We start from the raw sequence: 9,255 nt of genomic DNA, 5'->3' as shown, positions 1-9,255 counted from the left end.
GTTTTCGGGACGCAGTGCATAATGCTACCCCGCCACCCCTCCCGCCAATTTTTGACGATGGAAGGATTTTGAAGGAAACAGGATTTTTCTGTACATTTCCAAAATTTATAGTGACAAAAAATCTGTAACTCGCTGATTTACTGATGTTACTAATTTTTTTATATCACTGAACAAAATTGTCCTGAATATCCTGTTTCCTTCACATAGATTAGAGATTACGACATTAGAATAATCTTTGTTTTAACATTTGAAGCAAGTTATTATTAGTTAACTACTAATAATACTAGTTAGATTTTAAAATACTAAGTGGTAGCCAAACATTTTAAATATGTGTATATTTTAATCTAAACTTTAAAAAATCTTTAAGTCCAATTTAAAGTTTTGGAATCTTAAGCTTAAGATTGTATTCTATCTTTATAACGAAATAAATATTAATAAATAAAGGGAAATAAAATCATGCCAAAAATTATATTTAATTTAATGATGAAGCATCGTATATACTACTTTGTTTTGTTAAGAAAGTTAGTGCCTAAGCTCTGTGATAATGGGAATATGCTGAAACGTTATTCCTGTAAGTTTCAATAAAATGAAAAACAAAAATTTAGACATTTTATTTAAAGTTTGATAAATGAAAATTTTGTAATAAAAGTACGAATTTAGGGGGGACGATTGTTATACAACTTATTTTTCAGTATTTATACTTTTTTAGATGAGCAATTTGCAATAATGAAAAAAGTATTTTGTAACAGAATATTGATATTGTAATTTTAATCCACGTACTTATTTGGATGATGTTGGAGAAAATATATGTACGGGAATGGAACTGAAAATGTGAAATGACAAGAATAAACATTTTAGAGTTGAATTAGGTTAACGCTACACTTTAATGGTAAATGCAAAATCCAATTGACTAAATAAAGTTAACATCAATTACATAGATTATTTGTTACTAATAAATGTAGAACTAATAATCTATATTATGTTAGATTATTCTACAGAAAATTAGTTAAATAATGTATTCTTATAATTTTTATGGTAATAAATTTCTAAAGATTGCTAATAAAAAATAAGAGACATTGCATCTAAGACATCGTAATGAAATAAATTGTGAAAATTGAGGACGTGTCACCTACATTACGCTATGTTTGTGTAGGCTATACATCTCTGATGTCGAAAAGATGTTAAGAGTTAATTTTGAGCTTCTCCACCGCCGAATATTTTTGGAAGAACTCTTCAGAAGAAATGATTTCAGATTCCAGGAGTCAAGTTTGTGATAGCGTCAGGTTCTAGCCGCTGTACTAAGGGCAAGATGAACTGTAGGTAAACTCAACATTTACATTCGAAATTCGAATGTACTTGTCATATCCGCTTAAATGTATCAAATAACCTCGTCTGTGTAATAAATTACATTCTGGAAAACAGTAAATTATAACTGATGAACAGCTTATATATAACTGTCCACATTGAGGCACTGCTCATTTGGAAGATAGAGGTCTGAGATAAACCCATACTGACCTTGCACGTATAAGAACATTGCCAGGTATATCGTGGTACCTTCTCAGAACGATGCAAACTGTTTATTTTATGATATTACCAATAAATTATCAACCTTTTAAAATTGTAATGTCATTAGGGGTTGGTTTTGGGCTGAAGTGTACACTATAATGTGTGTGGCTTGTACTGAGGCTACCAACACTATTCTGAGTGACATAGTTAACATTCATAAGAGGGAGTCTATATGCGCTGTAATGCTCATCATCTTGTTCATCTCTCATGTAAATTGTCCTGAACCATTCCCTCTGCTGCTGTGTACCGCTCCTAAATACTCGTAGTATTTCGCTATTCCGATACATTGCAACATTTTAAACTAAACATAACACTAAAATCAATAAACAATGTAATAAACGCAATGTATATATCAGCCTATTTTTACATTAGGTGGTATATTTTTAAAAACTGTCAGTATGCAGACATTATTATTATACCCTCTGAAGTGCTGCTAACAACTTTGAACATGTGACCAAAATTAAGATTGCTTACACCAATGCATTTCTTGTGGAGATTTCGTCAATTTTAGAAGTCATTGGGGTGGAGCCTAGGTAATTTTTTGTAATATCTAGTATTTTTACACCAACTTTGGTACTTAAGTATTAGATCTCGTTAAGCTACCTGATTTTATTCACATTTCAAGAAATTTGCTGGGGACCGATTGGATTACGGAATTAAATATGATGTTTCAGCTACCATCGCGCAACGCTCGTCATAACTATTGATAGTTTTCGAGATTAATAACATTGATAATGCTATGTTGACTTGTTTACACGTATAAAACTATTTTGGTTTCCAAATATCTTAAGAAGTGATAGGATATATATATATATATATATATATATATATATATATATATATATATATATATTATTAAAACTTTTTCCATAGAAAGGACTAAACTGATGAACGAAAGTGAGAAGACGTGCAATCTGTCACATTTTATTCAATATTATTAAACGATTATACAACAAAAAGTTACATACGTAATAAAAGACAAACACACACATAAATAATTAACTACGAGAGGTAAGTTAGACTCACCGTAATAAAACTGTGTTCAGTAATCATGCATCTGATTCACCACAAACCACAAACTAGGTTATCATTCGCTTCTCAAAGGAGTAAATTTATGTGTGGCGACGACTGTTTATCCAGCAAACACATAAACTTCTAAGTGGGACTAACAAGGTTATTACATGAGAACACAGCGTCTCCATTACCTTTAAAGTGTATGACATTACTTGGACATGTAAAGAAACTCTGCCTAGTGTATGTCTCCATAAATGCTTATTAACTTACTTGCCATAGTTATATTAACACAATTTAAACCATTTTACAAAAAGTGCAGGTGTTGCTTCATTTAATAATAGTGATAGTTAAAAATGTTGACATCTAATTTAATTAAAAGGATAAGAGGTATAAGGACCATTATCATCGTTTTATGTTGTAATAACAGTTATTTTAAATTTAATTTGCTCCCTTCTTTTGTCGTCAATTCAACAATCACACAGTACATATCTAATACTAAATATAAAAGTGTAACCACGAATTTTACCTAAAAACCACAACCAACGTGTTTAACTTGCTTTCGTTATTGCTTGTTTCCTAGGTATGTTAATTTGTTAACTTTGGGGCGTGTTGGGGGCCTTATGCTTTTATTAAAGAGTAATTTGCTATGTTAAATTATTGAATATCAATATATTATTAGAAGCTAACCGGTGAGATAATATGATCAAGGCTATACGCTTTCCAAGAGCTGATTTAAGACAGGGAGTAGAACGGGTAGATAGTGGGGTTAAGACCAGAGAATTTACTGTAGTGTTATAATCAGAAATAGCATTTCTCAACGGTAAGGTAACCAGGAAAATAACATTATCAGGGATGTTATAAACCTTGTGAGGAATGGTGTTCCGAGTATTATTGATTGAGTTGATTCGGGCGGAAACGATTGCTCGAAGGTAATTGTGACAAAGACAATATATTTAGACAGAAACAGTTACATCTGCAATATAGAGTTCAATGTGCACTTTACTCCAAAGAATTTTACTGAGCGTTAGTGAACAACTTCTGTTGGTTTTATAGGTAGCTTAAATGATGACAAAGGGAAATCTAGAGAATTATACATTTTTAAATAACATTACTTACACTTATATGACATTTTACACAGTAAAACATATAGATTTGTAATATTGCATGTAACTAATATATTATTATGAAATATATAATATTTTATATTCTAAAAGAACTATTCAATTTGCATCTCATCACTTCAGAGACAAAATTTTAATCCATAACAATTTACAGTTTTATGAATTTTAAAATCATTATACAAGAAATCTATTATCTTTGAAGCCTTATTATTGTCTAAGGTTTACAAACAGGTTTTTAAATAAATGTACTGTAATCAGGAGAGCTTAGGGACTTAAATTTAACACGGGATTGAAACTAGTGAACAACTAGTCCCTTTCTATCTACTGACAACGCCGAGTCTCAATCCCATGTGTCCCGAGATCGGGCTGAAGTGCTGCAGTCAATCAGACAATAATAAATAGGATGTCTCTTTGTATAGTCTGGGGAACAAGAGCCAATTAGTATTATATAGGAAGCCATCCTGATTTTTCGTTAATTGGATTAAGTAATTTATCGTAAGTAAGAAACCGATCGTCATTAACGATCAGTTTTGTTGAGATTGAAATGGGAAGTTAATAAAAAAGTAAAAATTACGAAATAATTTTTTTTTCATGTTATATTTTTCATAGATTGTCATATTTAAAGCAGACGAATTAAATTTACAATATCAAACAAATAACCTCAAAAAATAATGAATAGCAGCTGAGCACAAAGCCAGTAACGTAATTGAAAGGTACCCAGCCATCCAGCAGAACTGCCAACCTATAAACCCAAATTTCTCTCACTTTTACATTACTGGGGTGCTATGTATACCATACGTATGTACTGTAGGATTAAATTTAAGCAACTTTAGATCTAGGTAGTAGATCCTGAGAAAGTCAGTTCAGCTAAATAAAAAATAAAGTAACATTAGATGGACACATTGTAAGTTAATCGCATCGTTGCTGTCCTCAGAATGACCTTTTTATTTGTTGCAGAAGTACTAACATAACGGTGTTATAATTATATTACTGATATAAATGTAATTGCAAAATATTAGCAATTAACCGCCTCAATTAAGAATATTGAAGAGCAGTTGCGTGTTTTATGAATTGCTACAAATTGAATTCCGATGAAAATGCCGCGACCTAAATATCCAGTCAGGGGCACATCACTCTCCATAAGCCGCATCAACCACATTAGCCACGTTCCATTTTCACCCTACATATTACTTTTCCTATTATATTTCATGGAATTGGTCAATTACTAAAATAAACAAACATCCAATTGTTAATCTTCTACACTCTCAAGTATTAAAAAAGTGTGCACGAAATGTTATGTTACGTTTAATAAATGGCTTTTATCGGAATCAATATTTCATGTATGCTAAAGTGTTCATAACAGATTGATTAAACAACACTCAAATGTCTAAAATACACGATTTTAAACCGTAATGTGGCAACAGAATAATGTTTTACAAGTATAGTTGTGCACTTTTGCAGTCCTCTTTCTAGTCAAACGTTTTATATAGAAAATTAAGTACGTCGTATAATACTGATACTTTCAAAAAGTAGTTAGACAAAATTTGGAAGGTCTAACCAAACTATAATAAATTATATAGTGACCGAATTCTAATAATGATAAAGGTTGGTTGCATTCAAAACTTACATTTTAAATTGCAGCCATTTAAAACGTAAAAAAGTATCTTAAAGGTTAGAGTAATAAAAATAGTTAGATAAATTTATATGTAGAAAATTTACTAACAACTTAAATTGTACTTTGAATATGGCACTTGATATAATAACACGAAAAGCTATCCCTTAGATCTATCAAGAGAATATAAAAGAAGTATTACGCAAAAAAAATTGTCTAGGCATATTTTAGGCATAAAATGTCTAGACAATTTATTTAAAACAAAACAATTTTCGCAGAGAATCTTGCTTCATAAAAATATCCTGCTACAGTTGCCCCTATAATTAAACCACACCTGAAGAAAATTTTAAATATGCTAAATATGCAGATCTCAAGTAATTTTTAGGAACACAACCTGTCAGTCACCTCAACAGAAAGACTACTCTGGACAGCCTGCCCGAAAGATTTCAATTACAAAAACTCAGCAAGGTTGTATACGAATATAGCTAAGAGTGAGTTACAGCTGCCAACGTCTGATGTCCAACATGAACAAATAAACTGCGCTCATGGGTGACGAAATAAAATGCCAATTGCAAGGTTTTGTTTCATTCACGTAGTGGGTATCTTCACCCGTCCATATACGGAACCTGGTGTCATTTGGAAATCATATAAGCCAGCTTCATTAATTTCTGGAGATATCCAATATACCAGAAGTTAGACATTTTAGTTGGACCACCTCTGTTAAACTACGGACTTGAAAGATTATTTTTCTGATTGCATGTTTAGCTTGTAATATAAACAATCAATTCATAAAGTGTTTGCTTGTTATTTTCAGACTCTAAATGAGAAAGAACTTAAGGAGTATTCAGCTTTAAAAACTTCCAAGATTGGAGAAGAACTGGATGATGATGACGTAGATGAGGAGCTATCGAGTGATGAGGTAACTGTTAGTAGAAATTCTTTTTAGTGCAGGAAGGCCAAAAAATTCAATTTAGACATTACTTTTGGATGTATGAATAAAAATTAAATAAGGTTGTATAATTGATAAACTGGTCCATAAGACAGAGTCAACTGTGTTGGTGGTGTGTTGCCTAACCCTATAAAAAGCGCTATATATAACAACTGCAGTAAATTGGTAAAACCAAGTGTTACAGAACTATTTTTAATAAGAAGCATTACTGACTGTACAGTTAGATTTAACTGTTGTAAAAAAGTTGTACGAGTCGTGTTCAAAGAGTAAGTAGGCCTCCCATTAAATTTTTTTTTTTTTCAACACAATTTTATTTCTACATGAAAGGCTAAAACCTACATAGTTAGTGATGTTCAAACACTTGTCATAGCAGGTGATCAATGCCTATACCCTCTTCATAGAATGTTCCCACCAACAAATGTAACTACGACTCCTCAGTAGTTTTCACTAGCCATAAGCAATATATTGATTTTAAGTGGAATATTATGTTTAGACAGGATGTTAACTGTTATAGGAGGAGAACAGTTCCAGCACTGCCAGTGATTCAGCAGGAGATAGTGATAGTGGTGTCAGTGAAGAAGATGAAGACTAAATATTAAAGAAAACATACAATTGTACAAATTTATTTAGATTTAAAATTGTTAGTATTTTTGTAAGTTTAAAAAGCTGTATATTTGTAATTTATTTTTGTAATAAAATTAGTATAGTCAATTCTAGTGATTTTTTTTTTAATTTTGCAATTTAACTGGATTTTTTATATGTTAAACACACTGATCTATCCTTGTGACTATCAGTATGATTTTATCAATGACAGAACTTATATAACTGGAAATTATTTACAGATGTCGGAATATAAGTTTATTAAATCATAAATCGAGTCAAGTAACTATCAAACTCTCCTCTCCGCTCAATGAACTCTATTGTGTTTTAATGACAAAGTATGAATTAGTAGAGTACAATATTCATACTTTAACCACTTTATTACATGCTGAAATACTAGATTTCATGTTTTTATCATGAGAAATAAAGGAAATGTGAGAGTTTGTTAGTATATCCATGCAGTGAGAGTGAGAGCATTGTCTCAACAATGAAGCAAACTTGATTTTAAAACAAGTTGGATTGAGTGTGCAAAGTTTCAATCCAAGTGAGCTTTGATAAAACCCACTCTAATAATCTCAAGTATCAAATTAATTAAAGGTATTGACGTACAATATTTTGTTTGTGTTTTACTGTCATTGTGTAGGCAGATTAAAGTATACTCATACAAAGTAAAAGAGGGTTTATAAATTGTATGATTTAAACTTTATAGCTTTCTATTGTAAAAAATGTACCAACCAAACCTGTTGGCTCAATATTAAATATGTAAGGAATTGTTTGGATTTCATTGTATTCCAAGTCCTTTAAAAGAATATTTTAAATGAGAAAGAAAGATAATTAGTTGAACAACATCCAGCAATTATAACGATATAATGAAACCCCTCTTCTCCAGGACAGAGAAGCCAAGGAATAAAAGCACCCAAAACTTAATTTGATTAAATTTAGTGTAAAGTTAAATTAAATAATTAATGTTAAGAATTCTGTTAGAATCATTAAATATTGTTTATATTACAATGTTTTGGCTTTTTATTCTTTTTGTCTGTACCTTGATCAAAGTCAATCTAAATGTCAAACTCATTGGCAATTATATTGCATATAATAATGCAACTGTGCAATCTTCTCAAAGTTATTTACATATATAAACAGTAGTTACAGGTCCTTTTAAACCATAAGCGTATCCAGGTGGGGGGAGAGGGTTTTTGGGAGTTGTAACCCCCTACCCCATTGATACAAATATTCAAGGTATATTTTAACTTACGTAATATTTTATACGTAATTTTATATTTTAAAGAATACTCATAATCAAACAATGTATCATAGTTCAGTTTTGTTTTAATATCTTAACTATAACAGTTTATATATAGTAAAACAAGACACATGCTTTGACATTTTTCTAAATGACGAGTCCATCTGCGACCTGTGGGGGCTGACAAATATAATACAGATTTCATTTCTGGTCCTTCAATTCTTTGTTTGAAGGTTTTTTTTACGATGGGAGGATTGTGAAGGAATCAGGATTTTTCCGGACATTTGCCATCGTTCAGTGAAATAAGAAATCAGTAACACTATGTTTCGAGATCTGCAATCTGATCTCTTCTTCAGGTAAAGAACTAATCTAATACATAATTACAAACTAGGTTAAAATAAACAAGATTGATTTGTTGAAGAAACAACAAAATTGTTTATTTTAAATGTTTAAGTTAAATGACCAACACGATTCCTCGATTAGGGTTCGACATGATGTTGGTTAAGCCTCTCCAAGGCTTAAGGTGGGAGGATGTCGTAAATACAATGTAAATTATAATTTTTTTAAAGTTTGACTATTGATTAATTTTGGCAGTGGGCTGGTATTAATAATAGTACTTGCATTCAAATCAATGGTTAAAAATTTTTTTAAATATGGTTGATATGTATTTGGTTTTTGTCTTGTTTTTATTAAGTGTTCGATGTGGAATAGTATTTTTTTATTATGTTTGGGATTCCATTACAACAAGTTCAGTTATTTTTAATTAAGTCATTTTAATTGCCTTTTTATTTTAAGCTGAAATATGTTAGCCCCATTGTGAGTTGAAATTCCCATTACAGAACAGTCAGAGATTAGTGGGTTATCTTAGAGCTCGGTTCGGCGAACTTTATCTGAAGGTCTGGGAATGAGAAAGGTCTCTGCCAAGTTAGTGCCTCACATTCTGACTGATAATCAAAAAGAACGTTGAGTGGAAACATGTCATCATTTGAAAAATACCACTTGAAACCTGATTTCCTATCGAAGGTCATTCAGTACTGGCAATGAGTCATGGTGCTAGTTATGACCTAGAAACAAAGCAACAATCAAGCCAATGGAAGACGGCATTGCTACTCCGTCCGAAAACATTCGTTAAGTCAAATTAAATATAAAG

General features: G+C 31.1%; 1 long non-coding RNA gene across 1 annotated transcript; it reads left to right on the top strand.

The window, feature by feature from the left end:
* Window positions 1-6,136: 6,136 nt before the first annotated feature.
* LOC124367155 lies at window positions 6,137-7,873 on the top strand. Its single transcript, XR_006922874.1, has 2 exons — window positions 6,137-6,232; window positions 6,777-7,873. It is a non-coding gene; the product is annotated as an uncharacterized LOC124367155 (long non-coding RNA).
* Window positions 7,874-9,255: the final 1,382 nt, after the last annotated feature.

Source organism: Homalodisca vitripennis, chromosome 8 (genome assembly GCF_021130785.1).
Source record: "Homalodisca vitripennis isolate AUS2020 chromosome 8, UT_GWSS_2.1, whole genome shotgun sequence".
Classification (NCBI taxonomy): Eukaryota; Metazoa; Arthropoda; class Insecta; order Hemiptera; family Cicadellidae; genus Homalodisca; species Homalodisca vitripennis.
Note: the sequence above shows the minus strand (reverse complement) of the source record. Positions and strands in the feature narration are given on the sequence as shown.